Raw genomic sequence first — 24,319 nt, 5'->3', positions numbered from 1 at the left:
CCTTGTGGGGTTCCTCTCACACCTTTGGGTTCCAGCATGTTTTTCATTTCCTCTACTTGACATCCATCTTCTCTTCCCCACTTCTTTTGGTATGAACTTTAGGTTCCAACATAAAGTGCAGAGCTCCCAAGAGATCACCGACTATTGCACTTCTGCATATCTTCCTCCTCCTGCCTTATCTGTCTTCCAATATATGATATGGTTTGGATTTGTGTCCTCATCCAAATCTCCTGTCAAATTGGAGGAGGGGTCTGGAGGGAGGTGATGGGATCCTGGGGGGCAGATTTTCCCCTTGCTGTTCTCACGATAGTGAATGAGTTCTCACGAGATCTAATGGTTTAAAAGTGTGTGGCACTTCCTCCGTCTCTCTCGCTCCTGCCACTGTGTGAGGAAGGTGCTTGCTTCTCTCTTGCTTCCACAATGGTTGTAAGTTTCGTGAGGCCTCCTAGTCATGCTTCCTGTTCAGCCTGCGGAACTGTAAGTCAATAAAACCTCTTTTCTTCATAAATTACCTATTCTCAGGTAGTTCTTTACAGCAGTGGGAAAACAGACTAACATGCAGCCCTATGCTCAGAATCTCATCTCCCACCTGTATCCACTTTCCTTCTTTCCTTTTTAACCTTTCTCTTCTAACGTTTTCTTCTTTCACTTAAGCCTCTCTCTCTTTTCTGGTCCATTGTATCACTTTAAAAGCAAGTTCAAGTCTCTCTCATATCAAAACAGGAATAACAAAATAAACAAAACAAGTAAGCAAACAAATATAAAATGTCAAATTCCCTGAACGTCACGTTTGTCTCTTATTGCCCAATGGTAGCCTGTAGCAATCTCAGGGTCTCTAATTCTTCACACCTGTTCACTTACCTACTCCTAATCTGGCTTCTGTTCCATTACTTCTGTGAAATTCTTTTTCTGTAGTTCTTCTATATTTCTTTTTCTATAGTCCTTCCTCCAGAAAAACTCTTCTGGTCCTGTTGTGACCTTAAATGGAGAAAATTAAATCTAATTCTAAATAACTTGACTGATTATTATATTTGTGAAGTCAAGAAATTCTATCTGCTAAAGCAATGTGATGTCTTGGGCTAGTCTCAGAGGAACTGTTTTGACTCAGGCTTGTATTGATCATGGAAATCCAGGTTATATCAAGAAGGTAGGTTTTGATAACTGTATTTCCTACAGTCCTATAATGTTGGCATCATTAAAACAAACATAAAATATTGCACCACAATGAGGTGACTGCAGAAATTGAGAGCCAGTACTTAAAAGTTTTTATGGCAATTTGCAAAATAATTTTGAGTCTAATAAATCTAATAAAAGGACTTGTTTTGATTTTATTTTTCTAGTAATTCATTGTTATTGTATTGTTTGCAAGTATTGGTCTGTGAAGTATTAGAGGAAAATACTGCTTTTCCAAAGATAGTTTAAGAAACACTATTTTAGGATACATTTTTTTGGTGCTCAGAATCTCCATGGGTCAGTCAATCTTTCTTCTTACCTGGTCCAACAGCTGCATCTCTGATTTTAAAGATCTTAAATTTTCTAACTCTTTAAGACCTGAGAGGATTCTAGACTCCTGCAGATAAATAAGAGGTTAGAGACAAGAAGGACCCATATGACAATGTCCTGAAGCAATTAGCTCCACAAATGAGAGGAACATAAGGTGTATTGAGATATTTGGGTGTTGAAATGCTTCTGCCTTAAGTCAACTGCTGATTTCCTAGGGAAGATGGGGTCTGGGAGAAAATTGTAAATTCTGTGTCTCTTAATTTTTTTTTTTTACTGTCTCTAAACTTGAGATTTGTTAACACTCCCCACTGACAACCTTTTTGTTATGAAATGTAATGGAAGACCACATATGCATAATTTCATTCATAGGAATTTTCCAGAATAGGTAAATTTGTAGAGACGGAAAGCAGGTGAGTGATTGCAAGGGCCTAGTGAGTGGGGAGAATTGGCAGTAACTGCTTAATGGGTAGAGAATTCTGTTTAGAGTGTTAAAATGCTCTGGAACACGATAGTGGTGAGGGTTGTACAACATCATGAATATACTTAATGCCACAGAATTGTACTCTTTAAAATGGCTAAAAGGGTAAGTGTTCTGCTGTGTGTATTTTACCACACAAGAAAAGAAAATCTAATACAACTTTTCAATCTCCATTGTACTTAGCTTCTTAGGGCCGTTGTACTCAATCATTCACTCCTTCTTTGACATCTTCTCTTCTCAAAGCTTTCAGGACCCTAAAGGTGCCCATCACTTTAATATCCTTCCCAAAGCTCTGCTGACTTTCTGATTGATCTCCCTAGCCCTTACGTTGGTTTTCCTTAGCAATCAGTTCTATTCTTATTGTTATCACACTGAGCATGTTCTTTGGGATGTTTTACCTAATCCCATGACTTCCCTTCCATTTCCATGTGTCCTCGTTCCACACACTCTTGGGAGCTCTAGATCCTTATTCTGCTCTCTCTTGGGCCCCGTACAAGGTTTTTAGAAAGCATCTCTAATTCAACATGTCCAAAACCTAACTGAGCATTCTTCCCACCTCCTCCAAATCTGCTCATCCTCCAGTATTCCCTGGAATCCTATAGTATTCCCTATTTTACTGACTATCTGTGTTACTTTGGGATGGTTTCTGAAGCCAACATTACCTGTCAAGGTCATGGACACAAAAAGATAGCCTTTGCAAAGAGTTGATTGATGGAATTCTAAGCAAAAGTTTGGGTGGGTTTAGGAAAACTGATGAGGAAGGTTGGAGCACCCTGGGCTAGGAACTACAGAGTTAATATAACTCCCAAGTGCAGAAAGAGAGAATTTACCAGATTTCAGCAAAAGCTATAAGAGAGAAGCATCTGACAGGTTCTGTAATCTTAACCCATTTATGCTGGAGGGCGCAATTTTTTGAATTTTCACAATCAGACCTTGGCAATGACTTTGAGTAGCAGGATATAAACAACTCCCACATGCTTAGCGTTCCAATAATGGAACACTAGGCATAAATGGTTTTGAGTAGCAGAAGCCAGTCCCTGCAAATCACAATCCACCAGTGATGGAGGCAGGATAAGAAATCGCTCCTGTAGTGACAGAAAGCAGAGGAGTGGTTGGAAGGGCCTAGGGTGAGGGTGCTACCTAAATCACTCCCATAACCTAATCTCTTGCTGGTCCTCTCATTGGCTGAACGTAGCCAGAAGTCAGGTGGCCAGGAAGCAACCCTAGAGGCCAGTCTCCAGGTCACAGAGTAGAGTGGAGAAGGGTGGAAATGAATCTGGAGGGACAAAAAGGGAATATTCACTATACGCTCTCTGTCTCAGTATACTCATATATAAAATACAAATTAGAATGATGCCCACACTAATGGGTCTTTTGTGGGAAGTAAATCCAGTGTCCAGGATAAAAACTGAGTGAAAAGCAGTTATGACATTTCTTTCCTTCCTTCTTGCTCACCTAATTAAATGAATCAAAAAGTTGCTTGACTAAAAACTTCTAGCTCCAAGGGAAGGCACCTGTCCAAAATATATCTCATAAGTTCTAGTTGGTACAATTTGTATAACAGTATGATTTGCTTATTGACATCTGTTCTTTCAGGAAACTGACAGGTAATTTTCTTCCCATTTAGGTACTGATTTCTCATATGCAACAAATATCTAAATGCATCCATCATACATTGTGAGGCTGACTTTAAGCAGACCATGAAACTCAATGGTCTGTTCAGATTATTTCTGGAATCCATAAATGAGTTCAGATTCATTTGCTTTGAATTTCATGAAAAACTAGGTCTTCTATCATCATCTCCTGTCAAGTTGGCCTTGTGTTGGTTACTTTAAAGTATTTTTAAAAAGTAATCATATATATGAATATATAATACTTAAACAGTTTTAATCAGAAAAATAGACTTTATTGTAAATGTGAAATATTCACAATCATATAAAGTACATAAAATTATCTGTAGTTCCTCTACCCTCAAAAACACTATATAAATGTAGCATTTTATATAGTATACAGTAAATATTGAAAATAATGTATTTTATTATGTATTACCATATAAAGGTTTTGGAGTCAAACAGCACAGGTTAAAACAAGTTTGGCTACATGCTTGTAGCCAGATCTGTGACCTTGAGAATTTTATGTATCCTCTCTGAAATGTATTTATCTTGTAAAATGAGGACAAAAATATCAAATTCACAGGATTATTAGGATTAAATGTGAAACTATATATAAGATGCCTGGTATTGTGCCTAACAGACAATGTGTACTTCATAATTACAGGACACTATTATCTTTATTATTTTAGACAGAGTCTCCATCACCCAGGCTGGAGTGCAGTGGCGTAGTCTCAGCTCACTGCAATATCCACCTCCAGGCTCAAGCAATTCACCTGCCTTGGGCTCCTGAGTAGCTGGGACTATAGGCACACCACCATGCCCGGCTAATTTTTGTACTTTTAGTAGATATAGGGTTTCACAATGTTGTCCGGGCTGGTCTCAAACACTTGGCCTCATGTGATCCACCAGCCTCAGCCTCCTAAAGTGGGATTTTATTATAAAAATATTTCTGTTTATAAATGGGTAATTGGTTTACCACCACCCTCCCCCAACCCCAGCAAAGAGTTATATCTGGAAGGAAGAATTTGAAGTAAACAGAAAACTTTACAATGTTAAGGTGGCCTTTACCAGAGAGGGAAGGAGAGGTTTTGGCAAGACATGGGGATGTCTTCTAGATACTTTTTGTTGCAGAAAGATTTCTTCCTCATTGTGACTTACAACATACTCTGAAGACAGATTTCCAGGGAAGGCCTGTCATGGCATCCTCATCTCTACCAGTTCTCAGGGGATCAGCGGTCATTTTTCTTCCATTTCTCACTGTCAGCCCGAGGACTCAGAGACATTATAATCGTGTCTGTGTAGCACTTTCCAAGATGAAACGTCTATGAGCATTTCACACATGCAAAGAAATAAGGTCAGAAAACAATGAAGAGAAGGCTCTAAATAGTCTTGCTCATCTCCTATCCTTCTGAGGCTAAATTGAGGGATAAATTAAATCAACGGATGAAAAGTAAAATGAAATCTTAACAGGTATGAGGAAATGGATTCTATTATCTTGCTCCCTTGACCAAACTCTTTATTAAAAAACAGCCAGATAAGAAGCTGGTATTAAATCAGAATCATGAGTGGACTACGGGGACATAATAATATTAGTAAATATAGTATTAACGGTGGCTATGGTTTTTGAAGGTTTATACTGCATTACACATGATTCCAAGTGCTTTCTATATATGAGCTCTTAAATCTTCAAAATAATTCCATGAAATAAGTAATGTATTTTCTAGATTTTTTTTTTCCAGATGAGGAAACCAAACAGAGAAGGCAAAAAATGTGCCCAAGGTCACACAGCTAATAAATGGCAGAGTCAGGATTCAGAATCAGGAGGTTAACACTAGTGTAGAGACAGCAGCGCCCTGATTCTGACCTCTCTCACAAAACTTGGCCGTGCTGATGTGAGTTTAGTTAAAGAACAAGGAGACTCTGATGTTTATAAACATTCCCTAAAATAGAAGCACATGCATTATTAGTGAAAGTTATTCTGGGAAGTGGGGGAGTTCTGTAAGCCCCAAGAATAAAAAGACAATAGCATAGAAATGACTGCTTTTTTCATATTCAGGCAGTGACCTACCTGTCCAGACATTGTCATTAACAGACAAGTGTCATGTTAGGAGATCAGGAACCCTGTAAATTTCTGTCTGGGCCATATTATGACTATTCCTGATTATGTGGTCACATTGCACTCTTCAAAAGTTTCAGGCTGGGCATGGTGGCTCACACCTGTAATCGCAGCATTTTGGAAGACCAAGATGGGAGGATCACTTGAGCCCAGGAGTTTGAGACCAGCCTGGGCAACATAGTGAGACCTTGTTTCTACAAAAAACAAAAATAAAAAATCAGTCATGTGTGGCGGTAGATGCCTGTAGTCCCAGCTACTCAAGACGCTGAGGTGGGAGAATTGCTTGAGTCTGGGACTCATACAGTCTTAAGTGATTGCAGTAAGCCATGTTCACACTACTGCATTCTAGCCTGGGTGACAGAAACTCTGTCTCAAAAAGTAAAATAAGTTTCAGAATTTTGGCTAATAAGCCATGCCATCTACAGTAAGTCTTGTCATGCATTGGTATAGTATATAATCCACCTGAAATGCTGCAAATAATTAATCCTGTCGGCCTTTTAGAGCCTTGATTATTAAAGTGTGGTCTGTGGCCCAGCAGCACCTGAGAGCTTATTAGAAATGTAGTCTCAACCCCTACCCTAGGCTTACTGTAGTGGGTAGAACTGTGTGCCCCAAAAGATAAGTCACTTAGTACCTTAAAAGGTGACTTTATTTGGAATAAGGACCTTTGCAGATGTAATTAGTGTAAGGATCTAGAGATGAATCCATGCATACTGCTGTCATTATAGCAGAGAAGAGGACGCAGAGACACACCGGAAGAGAGACAAGTGAAGATAGAGGCAGAGGTGGGAGTAAGGTGTCCTCAAGCAGAGGTTGACATCTACCAGAAGCCGGGAGAAAGGCATGGAGTAGATTCTCCCCTGGAGCCTGCAGAAGGAACCAACTTGGTAGACACCTTTATTTTAGACTGCTGACTTCCAGAACTGCGAGAGAATAAATTTTTATATATATTTTTTAAGCCACTTCATTTGAGGCAATTTGTTATGGCAGCACAGGAAATTAATACACTTACTGAATCTGAATCTGCATTTTAACAAATCCCCAGGTGATTCATATGCGTATTAAAATTTAGGAAGCACTGCTGGAGCATTTACAATGTATGTTGACATCTATCACTTTTTCAACCTGTTTTAAGGGTTTAGCTTAAGACTTCCTTTTCAAAAGAAATCTTACTAAACTGAGGGAAGTGATTCAGCTCTGCTAGAGTCAGGGGGTTGGTGGGAGTGGCATAGGATGACTCGCTTGGCTTCTTGCTGCTGACCTCAGCTCCTGCAGAGTTGAGTTCTATACACTGCCAAATTCTATAACAAAGTGCATGTGTGATTGGTCAATTCATGAACTGCTCGTGTCATATAACCAAGATTGCAGTGCTAAAAACAAAAATGAAACCAGAACTCAAACCTACTTCTTAGGACTCAAATTGGTTTTGCTTTTTAAAATTTCATTTTTCTTTTTTCCTCTAATATCATAAATTCTTTCTCAGAAAGGATGTAAAACTTATAGAAAGATTAGGAATTTTGAGTTTTATTGGGAGTAAGATTAGCATCCAGATATTAGTGTTATTTGTGTTCTCACAGTAATGACTTTCTTGGGAAACTGGGCATCGGGAGCAAATCACTATTTCTGATTTTGTTAGCAGTGACCCCCTACCCAGCACTAACTACTATGAGCTGGGTACCGTGAATACCTTTTCCCTCCATAGATTGTAGTCAGAGGCAAGATAGGTTTACAGACTTTGCAGTTTGCTGGCCTCATAGGACAACTTAAGCAAGAGGGTCACTGCTCAGATCTTTGTGCAGTCGGCAGTGTCTTTCCTGAACCAGTTACTGAATACCACTGGGTACCTAAGCAAGTCACACAAGTCCCTCCCCATGCCTTGCAGAAGCAGGGACTAGGAGCTAGGTCCTCATCTGAGTATCCACCCTGCCTTTTACTAGCTCTGTCATATTGGGCCAATTCGTTATACCCTAGATAATACTGGTGCTTATATGAGGTGACTTTCAGGAATGAGTTAACACATGTAATGTGCTTAGAACATGGCCTCACACATGGCTAGGTGAGGTGGCTCACGCTTATAATCCCAGCACTTTGGGAGGCCGAGGTAGGTGGATCACGAGGTCAAGAGATGGAGACCATCCTGGCCAACATGGTGAAACCCCATCTCTACTAAAAATATAAAAATTAGCCACGCATGGTGGCATGCACCTGTGGTCCCAGCTACTTGGGAGGCTGAGGTGGAAGAATCGCTTGAACCCAGGAGGTGGAGGTTGCAGTGAGCCGAGATTGCACCACTGAACTCCAGCCTGGCGACAGAGCAAGACTCCATCTCAGAAAAAGCCAAAACAAACAAACAAACAAAAAAATAGCCTTGCACAAGCATACAAGAAAACTAGCTGTTCTTATACCTTCCCACCCTCATAGCCCTTGTGTTAACAAGTCTGTATCACTCTACAGAGGCAGAATGTAGATTTTGCCCAATTCTGACGGTGTTTAGCACATTTCATGTTTCACTAGGCACAAAGCCTTTATTCAATCTATAATTATGAATCCGCTTGACTCACTATTTTACCTGATTTCTCTAGCTCTGAAATTCCTCAGCTAAGGAGCTCATTATATCCCATAAAAGAAGTCACTATTTTAGCATATCTTTGATCCTAGTCACTTATAAGCCATTCCTCTGATTTCGCCTGATGCCTGCCCAGTTGTCCAGGTTTCTAGGTGGCTTTCCGTCAACAGGGCTCAAACCCTAGTGCTTAGCCCTAGGCTTAACCAGAATTATTTTGGGCTGAAAGGAAACTTAGAAACAATTAAATTCAATGACGGCACTTTTAAGATGAAAAAACTGAAAGACAAGGAGAAAAGGAAAGATAATTGACGCGATGGCACTTTACCTAGATTATTACTTACCAGGATGTTGTTCTTATTCTCCTTTTACCAATGACTAATGTGAGGTTTAAAGAGCTGTATAATTTACCCAGAGTCATACAGTTGGAATGCGGTAAATTCAAGATTTGAACTAGCCCTTCCTATTTCCAAAGCATATGTTGGTCATTTCACTAAATCATGTGACTTAGCTACCATGTGGTTTACCCCAGGTCACAGATCTCACGGAGGATGCCTGGGATTTTGATGTAACACTGCCCCCCAGCCCCAACCCACTTCAGTTTTGCTGATAGAAAGGCTTTTTAAAATGTGGGGTTTTAAAATCTGCTCAAGTTATACGAATGCTTGACTCGTCATTCTTGTAGCAGAATATTAAATGTTGCTCATGCAAAAGGCATCATCTGATAAACCAGCTACTTAGAGTTTGTCCAATCCAGGCATTGTGATAAACTACTGCTTACCATAAAAGAATGTATTTATAAAACCATGAAAGTGAGCATATCAGAGTGGATAGTAAATTCTCTTTCTCTTATCTTTACAGCAATGTTTTCCCTTCTCAGCAAGCAGGACAGTAGGGTGGAAGGGCTGACGTTGTTACCTCAAGTTTCCAATTTGATTTAGAGGTCATTCCTATGTGATAGCTGCCCGCTTCTTGCTTCTCTGAGCTCTGAGAGTCAGGAAAGAGAGTTTGCTTCTTTTCTAGTGGTCATGCATGCTGACCTTGGCTTACTGCAAGAGACAATGGCAGGGATGATCAATATCACAGCAGCAGCCATTCGTAAAACTATTATGGACCAAGAATTGTGCAAAGGACTTTTCAAGCAGCACCTATTTGATCTGCCAGCAACCCTATGAAGTAGATAATCTTACTATCTCCATTTTACAGATGAGACTCAGGCTTAAGGAGGTCACATGGCTTGGTGACAGTTACACAGCTAGAAAATGACAAAACTAGAATCCAAACACAGGTCTGCCTGACTCCCAAGAACCTACTTTTAACCCCAGCTCTACTCTGACCAGCTGTGTGGCCTTGGCCACATTTCTTCATGTTTCTGACCCTGTCTCATCTGTTAAATGAGGGCAAGAAAATAAGCTTACTTATGCTTGTTTTGATGATTAAATTAATCTATGTATCATGTTCAGCGCAGTGTTGGGTGTATAATAAGTGCTCAGTAAGTACTTGCTGTTATTATAAACAACAGAGTATCCATCCTGCCACTGTAAGGGGTCTGCTGATGTAACGTTTTCATAAGATTAGTGGGATTTCTTTTGAAGTGCTCTACTGAAGCTCCTGCTGCCAGCCTTCTAGAATGATAGTGAGCTGAATTGCTCTGAAACACTTATGGGCAACCTGATGACATCCATGGGCTTCCCAACACCCAGACCAAGTGGGTCAGTGGGTACGCTTCCCTTTCATAGCTGAGCTCCACTTCAGGATCCTGGAAGTGACAGGAATCCCCCGACCCCTGGTAGGGTCTGCCTGCTGTTGGAAGCATTATGAAGGAAGTGACTCTTGTCATATGTGCCCTGTTCTTCACCCACATCTTTGTCCACTGGACACCATTTGAATGGGATCCATTCTGGATTTAACAGGAAAAGCTTTGGAGGTTTACTTGGCTCCCAGGATACTGACCAAGACATCTAGTCACTGTAATAGGGTGACTTTGACCATAATTCAGCCATTAATTCATTAAACAAACTTTTTTGGTGTGTGCCAAACCTGTCATGTCTCCGTTAGCTAAAAATTGTTCCGTTCAGGGAACAGTTCTGCATGATATCCCAGGATCAAGTCAGGATATCCCTTTGAGATCATTTTTAATTCATTCATGTCATTATTCTGCTTATTCATGACTTCCCATGGCCCATACAGTGAAGGACAAACCTTGGCCCTACCATCCTTTCCATTCTTACTTTGGCCACTCTCCTCCATCATAACAGGCTCCATCAAGTTCCCCAGCTCTAGAAAACGGCAAGTTCTTACTTATCTGACCCCAGGGCCTTTATACATGTTGTGTCCTTGTCCTGGAACATACTCCCCGGCCTCCTCATCCTTCAGGTTTCAGTTGTGCCCACTCCTCAGACTCCCTGTCATAAATTTTCAGGGGACAATGCACATTTTCTTGTGAGTCCATCCCCAAGTTTTAATTAATTTTTATTTTAGCAATTATTCATTTAATGACTGTGTCTTTGTATGGGTTCCTTTAAAATCAGAGCCTGAATACAGGTGGCTTATTTGGGATGGTAAAGAAGGAAAATAAAAGAATGTCACACAATATAAGTTTTAGATGTTTACTAGATGGGGCATATGGTTAACAATGCTGTATTGCATACTTAAACATTTGCTAAGAGGGCAGATCTTAAGTGCAGTCATCATAAAAAGAAAACAATATAGATAGGAGGGCAGGAGGACACTTTTGGAAGTGATGTAGATGTTTATGGCATTGATTGTGATGTTGGTTTCATGGATGTATACTTATTGTCAAACACATCAACTATATACAGTAAACATCTTCAGCTTTCTGTATGTCAACCATAGCTCAGTAAGGTGGTTTTAAAAAAGTGATGTGTCATTGAGCTACCACTGAGAGCAGAGAGTCATGGTTCCAACAGAACTTTCTGAGGACTGCAGAGAATGCTTCTCAGAAAGAAGATTGGGACATTTATCTACCTCCCCTCATTCAACCCTCCAATGGTTGAAGGTTTCTTCTAGAAGTGTTGACTCCTCATACGTCCAGGATCTCCTTGTATATGGGTCAGGCAGTTTCCTATAGTATCAGAGAAGAAGGTGGGACAGAAATCAGAAAAAAAATACATGGTGAACGCTTGAGCTGGGATGCCTTCAACACAAGGAGAGTCCAAGGTCACAGAGAGCTGTCCATCATAGCTGTAGCTGAAATAAGGAGCCATGGCAGAATGTCTTTTCTAAAGATGGTCCAATCCCAAATGTTCTTCTTATGATGTGGCATTGATATTCCTGCCTCAAGCAATGGGGTCTATATTCCCTTCCCTTGAAATTTCTGAAGCTAGATCATAAAAAGCAAAAGGGATTATGCTGGGTCTTGTCTCTGGTCTCTCTCTCTCTCTCTCTCTCTCTCTCTCTCTCTGTCTCTCTCTCTCTCTTTGTCTGTCTGTCTCTCTCTCTGTCTCTCTCTCTCTCTCTGTCTCTCTCTCTCTGTCTGTCTCTCTCTCTCTGTCTCTCTCTCTCTGTCTCTCTCTGTCTGTCTCTCTCTCTGTCTCTCTCTGTCTGTCTCTCTCTCTCTGTCTCTCTGTCTCTCTCTCTGTCTCTCTCTCTGTCTGTCTGTCTCTCTCTGTCTCTCTCTCTGTCTCTCTCTCTCTGTCTCTCTCTCTCTCTCTCTCTCTCTCTCTCTCTCTCTCTCTCTGTCTCTCTCTCTCTCTCTCTCTCTCTCTCTCTCTCTCTCTCTCTCTCTCTCTCTCTCGTCATATGGAAGAATCTCTGGAGATAGATAGTGAAGGAGTCTTCAGAATGAGCCCTACCCCAATCACCACCTGATTGCAACCTCATGAGAGAGCCCAAACCAGATAGCCCAGCCAACCTTGTCTCTAATTCCTAATCTAGAGCAACCATGAAAGTTCATAGATTAGAACCTTAAGCCACTATGTTTTGGGATGATTTGCTTCTCAGCTATAGTAATTAAACCATGACTACACATGGAATTGAAGTATCAATGGCACATAGTAAAGGCCAAGTCCCCCAATAGACTGTAAGTTGAATGATGGAGGGGCTATTTGTGATTTTTTTTCAATGTTCAGTTGCTCTGCCTGAGACATAGTAGACTCTCAATAAATGTTTGACCCATGAATTCCTTAATCAATCAATCAGTGCATGAAACTTGAGGCCAGGAATGCAAAAGGGTATTGTCTAATATCAGAGAAAGACAGTCCTTAGGAATTTCAAAGACTTGGGAACTGGATAGCTACTATAATACTCTTGGCGTAATCCATTTAGGAGTTGATTTTTACCATCCTCTGGCTATTGTGCTGGGCCTGGCAAGCAGAAAGCAAAATATTGTCATTTATAGAAAACAGAGAAGTAAAATTGTAGGTATTTCATGAAATCATTTGAATCCTGAGTTTTGGTGTCTCTAGCCAGCACTTTTGATTCACACCAGCAGGGTCCCTGTGGTTCAGCATGAATAAATATGGGGGTATTGATATAATTGTGTTAGAGGGAAATTTAGAAATAAATTGCTTTGGCTGTGTGGTTTAATGCTGAAGCCAAAACCTATGTGACAACTTAAATTAAAATGTTCCTCATCACACTAGCCACATTTCAAGTGCTTAATAGTCTCACATGGCTGGTGGAAACAATATTAGACAATAGCAAGACAGAACATTTCTATCATCACAGAAAGTGTTATTGAAGAGAGTGGGTCCACAGCTTTTAGCCATCAGAATTTCATCACTCAGCCCCATCACTGTGACTGTTCACAGTGCCTCTTGCACTCATGATCTAGTTAAAGTGCACCTAAGAAACAAAAGAGCAATAGCTGAGAAGATTTTTTTAAACACACGCAAAAGCTTAAGTTGGGGAAAATGGAAACGCCTGTTAATGTGAGAGTAATTATTGCACTCCACAGTATTTGTTGAGGGTTATATTTGAAGGATGATTCCGAGAATTTGAGATTATAATGGAAAGCCATCCTGGCCTCATAGATTTTCTGAACCAGAAAGAGGCACACGTATAAAGGGGCATTTGTTCATTCAAATGACATTTCTTGAACACTTACTATATTTTAGGGGATGCAGATATGAATAAGGCAAAGTTGCTGGTCTCCAAAAAGTTCATGGTCTACTTGTGAAGACAGATAAACAGAAAATTACATCACTATAATGAATGGTGTTTAGAGTTGCACTAAACACAGGTGACTAGAGGGAGCGAGTTATAAGAGAGAACAGCAAGTTCAGCCACTGGTGATTTTGCTTGGTGTTTTGCTGAAGGTGAGGAGCTATCTATTTTTTCTCCCAATACTTACCTAGTTGTTCAAGCCTTATAGATTAAACAATTCTTATGCTCCACACCAATTTAAAAAGGCACCTTTGTCATGCATGTGCTACCTCTGTGTGTGTGTGTGTGTGTGTGTGTGTGTGAGAGAGAGAGAGAGAGAGAGAGAGAGAGAGAGAGAGAGATTGCATCTGTTGCTAGTCTGTCTTCTGTTCCATTAATCTCTCTTTTTGAAATAGTGCCACGCTTTTCAATGTATTGGTCCCCCATCACACTCAGATATTAAACACATTATAATCTCACTTTGTTAACTTTCTTAAATTTTCTTTCCTTGGCTTTTTTTTCACCTACTTATTTGTCCAAATGCATTTTAGAATCAATTTGTCATGTTTCTCAAAAATGTCCTACTGGGATTAATATTGTAATTGCATTAAACCAGTAAATTAATTGAGAGAGAACCTATTTATAACATTGCATCTTGCCTTTTAAGGACATAATATGTTTCTACATTAAACCAAGGTATTTTTTAATGTTCTGCAGTAAAATTTTGTAGTTTTTTCCCATACAGTTAAGTTTATTCCCTAAGGGTTTAAAAAACTATTTGGCTGCTATGGGAGAAGAGGATTGTTTTCCCACTATATTTTCCAACTGCTTATTGCTGGCATATAAAAAATATAGTGATTTTTTTGTGTTTATTTTTTGTGTAGCTATTTTGCTGCCCTTTTCCATTAGTTCTAAGACTTCTTCAGGGGGGCTTTCATGGGTTAGATAATCATATTACCCATAAATGATGATTCTGTGTCTTCTTTCAAATAAAGTGGTCCTTCAAAAACACAAACTACTGATTCCCTTCTCCTGCTCCCATTGTCTGTAGTACAAGGTCCAAATCTTCTAAGAGGGAGTAGAAAACACTCTGTGATCCTGCCACATCCTCTAGATTCTGCATTCTGCATCCACACTGCATTTATTGCTGTACAGTCATCTCCAAGTTCTGGCAGCCTCCCAAACATAGGCCAGGCTCTGTGGTTGTTTCATACCTGGGCTCTCCCTTCTTGGCCTTGATTCATCTTCATATCTCAGCCCAGGTATTTTACACATTCTCCTATGAGAACATGGGCCTGCAGGTTCTCCTATGCTCTTGGAATGGGTAATAAGAATCATTCATCACCATAGTGTATCTGCATACAGGCAGGAACATTAGCTTTTGCATTAGAAACCTTGAAGTTGTACCTTGGATACACCATGTATCGACTGTGTACCATGGGTAAGTTAATTTGTTCTTCATTTTTAAAATGGGAGTCATAACACTTAACTTACAGAGCAGTTACCAGGATTAAATGGAATAATTAAAGAGTTTCATGTAATCCCTTGTTCATAGTAAGTCTTAAAGATAGCTATTATTTTATTGTCTTTGTGCTGTGGTTATTTTAATATTATTAAAATTTTTCTAACACATCAGCGGTTGTTCATGTGCCCATCTAGACTGCAACGTTCTATAGGGAAGGTTCTGTTTTTCTGTTTTTGTTTTTTTCAGCCTATTCAGTGTAGAGTTTCTCAGGTATGGTTCAAGACCACTCATATCACTCACCTGCAGCACTTGGTTAAAAGGGGCTTTCCAAACTACCCACAACTATTAAAATAAGGTTTCAAAAAACTGGCCCAGAAATACAGATTTTTAGCAATTCCTAAATAAGCTTTATGTACTGTAATGTTTGAGGACACTGTACTACAGTGACCCCCAAAATGAACATGAATTGACCAGGTGCACAGAAATAATTGTACTGGGTCACATAATTGATTATGCAACCTCGTGGGGAATTCACAAGTCACCTTATTATTAGGGACAAAGGCAACCTGTCTATGGCTCACTTGAAATTCAGGAGCTTGGCCAGGAGTAGTGGCTCATGCACTTTGGGACGCTGAGGCTGGCAGATCGTGAGGTCAAGAGATTGAGACCATCCTGGCCAACATGGTAAAACCCCATCTCTACTAAAAATACAAAAATTGCTGGGCGTGGTGGCACGTACCTGTAGTCCCAGATACTGGGAGGCTGAGGCCGGAGAATTGCTTGAACCCAGGAGGCAGAGACTGCAGTGAGCCAATATTGTGCCACTGCACTCCAGCCTGAGGACAGAGCAAGATTTCATCTCAAAACAAGACAAAACAAACAAAAAAACCCAAAAAATTCAGTGGCTTAGGCAAAATCTGACACACAGTAGATGCTAAATACATATTGTTGAATTTGTAAGTGAATATAAGAAAACCATATCAGTCCTTAAGCCCAGCTAGGCTTTTCTCTTACTCAGAAGACAAAATGAGACAAATCCTATGCCCATTCCTTGCTCCCAGCCATTCTTGCCAAAACTTCTCAGCATCACTTTCAAAGGGAAGCTGCCTTTGTATAATCAGCCCCTTGCTTGCAGAAGCATCCATTACTTTTGTAGCTTAAACATCAAAAGAATTTGTCTTTTCCAGTTAAGGAGGTTCATCCAATCCAAAAAACCGTGTGTTTTATTGGTTCTTTTTTAATATTATAAAAACAATACGTGTTTATTGGAAACAAACATAAGGAATGAAATAAAACATAAACCACAATTTTTCCATGCATTATTGTTACCATTTGAATACTGTTATTGCCATCCTATTTCATTAGCATATGCTTTTTGCACAGCTCATAAGTTGCAAGGCTCGAGTAAGCATTGCCTACATCCTCAAAAGGATCCAAAACGTTATTTCCAGCAGCTGCATAATCCTGTCATATGGATATGCCATAATTACCATTTTATTCCTCTGTTGAACATGTAGATTATTTCCAAAGTCTCATTAATACAAATAATGCTTTCCTGAACATCCTTATATAGGCCTAATTTGTTTTCATTTGTGATTATTTCCTTATGATAAATTCCAGGAGGTAAAATTGCTACATCGTCAGGTGAGAACATTTCTAGAGCTCTGGATATATATTTCAAACTGCTTTCCAGAAAGTTAGTAAAAATGTATGTCCCTATGGAGAGTTTGGTAGTGTCTATGAATCCTATTTTCTTATTTTTTCTTCTTTTAATGCGAATCATTTGTCCTTGGCTAAAAGAATCCTAAAAATTTGGGAAGTCAAAAAGACTTCCCAGTTGTTGGTATCCTAACAACAGAAGCCCAGCTGACATGCTTTGATGCCCCTCTTCCTCTGGATTTTTATCTCCCAAAGAACAAGACCAAGGTCCCCAAAGGGGGTCTCCAAGTGCCTTTTCAGTCCTCACTCCACCTTCTGCCTGTCTTTGCTTGTAGAAGGGAGAAGCTCTGAAGGTGGCCTTTGGGTGACATAATCCAACTGTCACCTTGGCCTTGTTGTTTCCATAAGATGTGCTGTCAGCTTTGGGCTGGTTCTTCCAGAATGATATGTGAGTACTAGGGCAAGCCATGCAGTCAGCCACAGAGGGCCAGGGGTTGTGGGTATTGGAATCTCCTCTTCCTGGTGTCCTCTGGAGAAAACAAGACTCTTCTAATTCTCACAATTAGTGAATAAAGATGTGTGCAACTTATTTCTCCCATCCAAGTACTAACCAGGCCCGATCCTGCTTAGCTTCTGAGATCAGACAAGATTGGGTGTGTTCAGGTGTTCAGGGGGGTAGGGTTGTAGAGGCATGCAATTTATTTCTAATAAAAGTGCCCACCTCTCTTCCTGTTTCCCAACTGTGATTCTTGCTCTGCTCCCACAACCTAGAGAGCATGTAGGGGCCAAATGACAGGCAGGCATATGTCTAAGGATATGGATGAGGGCACATGCTGCTGCGACTTATTCCAAGAGGAACCAGTAATGCAGAAATCCCAGGTGCTGAGTTAGGCTGCTCTGGACTGAACATCCCTCCTGAGCTAGAGGCCTTGTCTAACCTACTGTGGCATTCTTATGTGCAATTCAACTCTTTTGAAGGCCATCTCAGCACCAAGGGCTCCAGCCACCAGGTTCCAGATAATACAGAGAATAAAAATGCTAGCTGAGTTGAATGCTCAAGATCGGCCAGGTTATGACAGAATCAAAGGACTTTCATGGAGCTCAGGGACGAATCTGTTAGTGACCCTGAATATCTGTGCATCCCTCTGCATTTCCCATCTTCCCATGGGCCATGTGACAAGTGTTGGCCAATGAAATGTGAGAATGTTGCCAGGTTGCAGTTCAGACGTACTTCACTCCTGGGTCGTGGCTAAGAGTAAGGTGACCTCCATAACACTCCCTTGCTCTGCTACAGCAACCATGGAGACTGTGGATCATAGAACATCTTGTTTTGTAAATAAGAAATAAAATTTTATTGTGTTAAGCCACTGAGCTCTCAGGGTTTATCTGATGTAACAGCCAACTTTAATTACGCTGATTAATATAGAAACAAAGTCGGTTTGAGGATCTTCTGTTTGGACATGCTGGTTAATAGCAACATTTTTATCTTCTTTTCAGCACTCCTAATGGCCTTGATCAAAATCCCTGAAGGTTCAGAGCCTAAAATGGGGTTTGGGTAGCATATTCCAGTTGATGGCCAGGTCCGATATTATTATATAATCTCTAAGAATTGACAAAAGTCATAGATTATGAAGAAAAATGGATAAAGGAGGAACTAAAGTGTACTAAATCTCACTGTCCCAGGTTCAAATTTGATTCCACCAATAACCAGCTGTGACTTCAGGAAAATTATTTATCTTCTCAGCCTCAAAGTTTTTATCTATAAAATGAGAGTATTTTTTAAAGACATTTAAAAAAAAATGAGAGTAGTGATATACTACCTGCCTCAACATAGATCTGGTGTGAGGATCAAATGAGATCATCCATAGAAAGCATTTTGCACAATGCTATGTACCATGCTATTTGACAGATGGAGAAACTGAGTCTTAGAAAGCTGAAGGGATCTGGCCATAGCACACAGTGAGTTATTTGCAGAACTTGGTTAGGAAGCCACCCGGTCTGAACTCCCCAGTTGGCCATGTCTCCTCTATGCCCTTCTCCTTTCTCTGCAGGACTTCTTGCTTGTGGAGCTATCCTTTGCAGTGTAAGGGCATTGTGTGTGGCATTCATTTGTCTCAGCTGGGGCTCTGCTCTCTGGTCAGGGTTCTGAGCCTCCTGTGGGCCACAGGGAGGGATGTTAGAAGTTGATAGGGTTTTACTGTCATTGGAGAGAGGACTGGGGAAACAGCTGAGACAGACTGTCTTAGAGCCTGTTCATGTCAGTGAATGAGAAGCTTTGAAACTGTTCCTGAGATCCATTTAAAACAACAGAAAGACACTATTCAAGCAAAAATCCCTCTGCCAAGTATGTCCCATTAAGGCTTCCTTTGTGTAGGCCTAAATAATTGGGCTGTGATAGCCTAGGCTGGTGAAAGGGAACAAAATTTCTATGAGAAGTGCAAGACGATGTTTCTCTGAGACAGCCTTTGTTGCATAAGCTGTCATTGAAATGTGGGAGGGGAAACATGATAAGCAAATGGTTTCTGGGGACAGAGTTATGTGAAGTGAAGATAAAGAGGCAAGCTTTCTGAACAGCCTCCGGGCAGTGGCTATGAGAAGGATTTTTATAGTATTGTACAAGGAGGATAGAGATGGAGTGGAGAAAATGTGCCTTCTACCCAGTATCCTCTCTCACTGCAAAACCTTTTTCTTTTTTTTAATTATACTTTAAGTTCTGGGGTACATGTGCAGAACGTGCAGGTCTGTTGCATAGGTATACATGTGCCATGGTGGTTTGCTGCATCCATCACCCCATCATCTATATTAGGTATTTCTCTCAATGCTCTCCCTCCCCTACCCCCCTACCCTGCAACAGATCCTACTGTGTGATGTTCCCCTCCCTGTAACCATGTGTTCTCATTGTTCAACTCCCACTTATGAGTGAGAACATGTGGTGTTTGGTTTTATGTTCTTGTGTTAGTTTGCTGAGAATGATGGCTTTCAGCTACATTCATGTTTGTGCAAAGGACATGAACTCATCCTTTTTTATGGCTGCGTAGTATTCCATGGTATATATGTGCCACATTTCCTCACTTGAAAACTTTCTAAGCAACATTATTAATGCCTTCAGCTCAGCATTTTTTTCCTTCTCATCAATGTCTTCATTATCATTATGGTCATGGATCCCATTTTTGAAGCATTTGTCACATGCTGGAACTTTATATCCATGATCTCGTATTATTACTGTAACAGTCATGTTGGTGTTACCTTTATTTTTATTTGATAGATAGGGAAACTAAAGCTCCACAGAGCTAAGGACATTATCATTAGTCATATGGTATATAGAGTTCCACCTTACCTGGGCCAGGCATGGTGGCTCATGCCTGCAATCCCAGCACTTTGGGAGGCCAAGGTGGAAGGATTGCTTGAGCCCAGGAATTTGAGACCACTTAGGGCAATATAGTGAGACCTTGTCTCTATTTTTTTTTTGAGACAGCATCTCAGTCTTTCACACAGGCTGGAGTGCAGTGGCATGATCTCAGCTCACTGCAACCTCCGCCTCCTGGGTTTAAGTGATTCTCCTGCCTCAGCCTCCTGAGCAGCTGGGATTACAGGCACCCCCCACCATGCCCAGATAATTTTTGTATTTTTAGTAGAGATGAGGCTTCACCATGTTGGCCAGGCTGGTCTTGAACTCCTGACCTCAGGTGATCTGCCCACCTCGGCCTCCCAAAGTGCTGGGATTACAGGCATGAACCACCATGCTTGGCAGTCTCTATTTTTTTTTTTTTTAATTAAAATTTTGGAGGCCAAGGTGGGTGGATTACTTGAGTCCAGGAGTTTGAGACCAGCCTGGGCTACCTGGAGAATCTCAACAGAAAATACAAAAATTAGCAGGGCATGGTGGCATAAGTCTGTATTCCTAACTACTCAGAAGGCTGAGGTGGGAGGATTGCTTGAGCTAGATTCTACTAGTTCTAACTTGGCACCAATTCATAGACACAGGGAGCCACATTTGCTTGTGAAATCGCTTTTTTCCATTGTGGAAAAGGTAATTTTTTTTCCAGTCAGGCATCCCCTTTTTATATGTGATAAATCCCCCAAATGCCTTCAATATCTACTAGACTGTGTTCTCCTGGGGAATAGGGAGAGTATCTTTTTATCTCTGCATACTTCACATTCAACACAGGAACTGGCCCATATTAGGTAGTCAGATGTTTGTTGAGTAAACTAGTTAATATATTTCTGGCTATGACACATTCATAATTAGCTACAATGCCTATGGCAAATGATTATGACAAAGTAAATACCTCCTGCTCCAGTGTCTTGAAACTTGCTATATGAAGTTGCCCTAGTAAGAAGCAGCTGAATCACAGACTAGCCCCGGCAATTGTAGATGCCTGCCCTTCTGACATACTTACAATTGCATGTTCATATTGAACATATTGAAAACCACAGTTGTGACCTTGGTTACTGGCCTTTTAGTACATATGATGTATCTCCCCTAATCAGCAGACATGTTGGCCTCTGGTTATGTCAGTCTCTGTTTATCTGATGGTTGACTCTCTCTTTGAGATGGCCCTCCATATCATATCTTCCATAGAAAATTCTCTATATGCCTGATCACCTATACTTTAAGTAAAATCCATTCCAAACCTACCCTCCAAAACCACGTGGTAAAAACCATGTCTCCATGTTTGTGTGAAGAGAGGCTAACAGTAAAGAGAAACAAAACCTTAATTTACCTAAATGTATACATGGTATCCCATGCTGGAATTACTCCATCCCAATGGCAGAGCATCAAGAGGACTTATGTCTGTTCTGATGTGGAGGAAGGGAAGGACTTGAACCAAAAAAGTAAGACACATAAATGCCTATTATTCTCAAAATCTGGACTAGGTACCCTGTGTGGCATTTCATTTCTTTCACAGATGACCCTTCAAGGAAGGGCCTTTACACATACCATTTCCTTAACTTGGAATGCTTTCTACCTGGATAATTCTTAATCATCCTTAGGATCTTAACTAATTCTCCAGACCTAATCAAGTCTTCCTATTATGCATTCTTAAGGCATGATGTGACTTCCATCTGTGGGACTGAGCTCAGTTATCATTTAAGTTGCTCAGTAGTGTGATTCTTCTTCCTAACTCTACTGTCATGAGCAAAGGAGATCTTTCAGATAGGGCCAGGACTGTATTTACTCACCACAAGTCTCTATAGAGCAGAGCACTGACACCTGGTAGTTTTTAATAAGCCAGTGCTGGAAATAAAGTGATCCCTAAAGTTGCAGATAAGGCTCAGAGAACACAAATGACTTTTCCAAGGTTGCATAGACAGGAAGCAGTAAAGCTGGGACTGATGGCCTCTTGACTCAAATGTCCACACTGTCTTCTCTCTGGGCATCCTTGTCTCCTACTGAAAGAACTGGGTATGCTCAGAGCAGGTTCCAGAAGACCCTTGCCAGGAGCAGTTACCTTTTGACTGAAACTGAGGCGGGAGCTGAAAAGAACTGATGAAAGGTCATTTATTATCCACTGGGTTTCAGAGGGAGACTTGCTTTATGAGGTTATTTTACAGGGACCGAGGATTTTGATCCTTACATTGAGGAAGGTGTCACGCAGGATAATGCTGCTTTATGAACTACACCTTTGGGGAGATGGAGAGTGTAGGAGAGAGATTTTAAATGGGGTCAGAAGAGGGCATTACAAATGACATTCTACTGAAATCTGAGCTCTGACTACTGCACCTTCATTTCTAGAAGGAAGAAAGACTATTATTCAGCTTGGCAAAACTCATTTTATTTTCTGAAGGCTATGGGATCTCATGAAAAACACAAGATCTTTGAAGGCAGAGAGGCCTGGGATTTGGTCTCACATGGGCTGCTTACAAGCTGTGTGACCTTTGGAAAGCTGTGTAACCTCTCTGTTCCTCAGCCTCCTTGTTGGCAAATATGAGAATAATAACACCTTCCATTCATGGCGTTGGGGGATATTAGAGACAGTGAATTTAAAATTACCCAGTAGGGTGCCTATCACAGGACAGATACTCAGGAAATTTTAGTTCTCATCCAGTAAAATGTAGTCATTCTGTCGTTAAAATGGGGGCAGACAACAGGGTTATGTGGAAAGAGGATAGGAAGCAGAAAAAAGTGACCCTTAGAGTTCCATCTAAAGATGGATCTTAATTTTCCTTCATGTTTGTTGAGTGTCTCTCAATATTAACATATACCAAGGTTGATGTTTGACATTGAAATGTGAACAAATTGGAATCTTGGTCTTGAAACACTTTACAGGACTTTTTCATGATGAAGATAAGTGATACCTTCAGACCTTTAGTAGGGGATTACAGATAATCTAATCATATGATCCATTTATTCATTCAGCATGGATGATACTAACAGCTAACATGTTGTGGATAAATACTTACCATGAGCAAGATCCTGATGCATGTCCTCATTTAATCTGCTAGACCAAAAATGTATATCTGTTATTATCCCTGTTTTACAAGTGAGAGAACTGAGGCTCAGAAAGGCTAGGTAGCTTGCCCAAGATCACACAGCTGGTAAGTGATGGCCCTAGGATTTGAATCAGGCAGTACAACTGTAGCTTTTGTTGGAAGGATACTAAGCTATACCATGCCCTGTTTCCCCCTCCACTGAAGCCCAGATATCAGTGAGATTCTCATCTGAGCACTGTAATTATTCATAAGAGCAGCTAAGATAAATTGCTCTTTGAAAAGTAATTAGTTGAAGGTCTGCACTGAAGTCCACAAATAGTAGAGGAGATGAAAGTGGAAAAATACAAATGTAATATAACATGATATGTGCTATAGAAAAGAGCATGCATGAAATACCCCAGAGTGGGAATCAGGGGATGCTTCACGTAGCCCTGAAACTTAAGCTGTCTCTATTTTTACTTCTTAACAAAGTGTCTTAATAAATAAATATGAGTAAACATAAAATAACTTCAAAAGAAACTTTTCTAGGTGTGGCTATATAGAATTTCATTTTATTATGATTTATGTAATTCTGTATAATAATCAGTCTCTGGGCAATGGGAAGATGTAAATGGAATGATCTAATAAGATTAGAGGATGATTTGTGGATTTCAGATAATGTTCTTGGCCTGAGCTTGATCATGAAGAATCAGGAATGTTTCCGTTAGGAGAAGAAGAGATGGACTCTCCTGTTTCTAGCGATACAGTCTCCTGCATGTAAGATAGTGTTTAAGGCTCTGGCTACAATGTACTTTGGGTTTAGTGAAACCCTGAATGTCCTATTTGTTGGACAGTTGAGGCTGGGGTTTGCGTCTGACATCCTTAAATGAGAAAATCCTGCGGAGGTAATTTTTGTAAGTGACTGGAATTGTAGTCTATGGCCTTCCATGCTGTGACCTTTGTTTCTAGATGTTACAGTGGCCAGAATACCCCCCTCCTATTGCTGCCCTAGGGTAGCTTCAAATTATACAAAGAACATTTGCCAGGTGTAGGAGGCCCTAGGTTATCTCCCATGCTGTAGGGATGAGATGTTCTAAATGGAGACACAAAAGCTTTAACAGAGTTGAATAAGCACAAAAGTTATAGCAACTTCTTAATTCCACTCCTTTCTGTTACCATAGAACACACACAATAAGGGGACAAATTTCTGATGACCCCTTCTTGTCCAGTGGCTTTTTCTCACCCTGTGATGTTTTTCAAGATTAGAATGTCTTTGAAGAAGTGCATTGACTAAAATTTACAAATCAGTGGATTGGGTCTTTTCAGAATACCTGTCATAGCAGAGGACTCTAAAACAATTAATTTGGGCAGCAGGAAGAAGAAAAGAAATCTACCAAAGGAA

The sequence above is a fragment of the Callithrix jacchus genome, chromosome 12, assembly GCF_049354715.1.
Source record: "Callithrix jacchus isolate 240 chromosome 12, calJac240_pri, whole genome shotgun sequence".
Lineage (NCBI taxonomy): Eukaryota > Metazoa > Chordata > Mammalia > Primates > Cebidae > Callithrix > Callithrix jacchus.
This window is presented reverse-complemented; position numbering follows the sequence as displayed.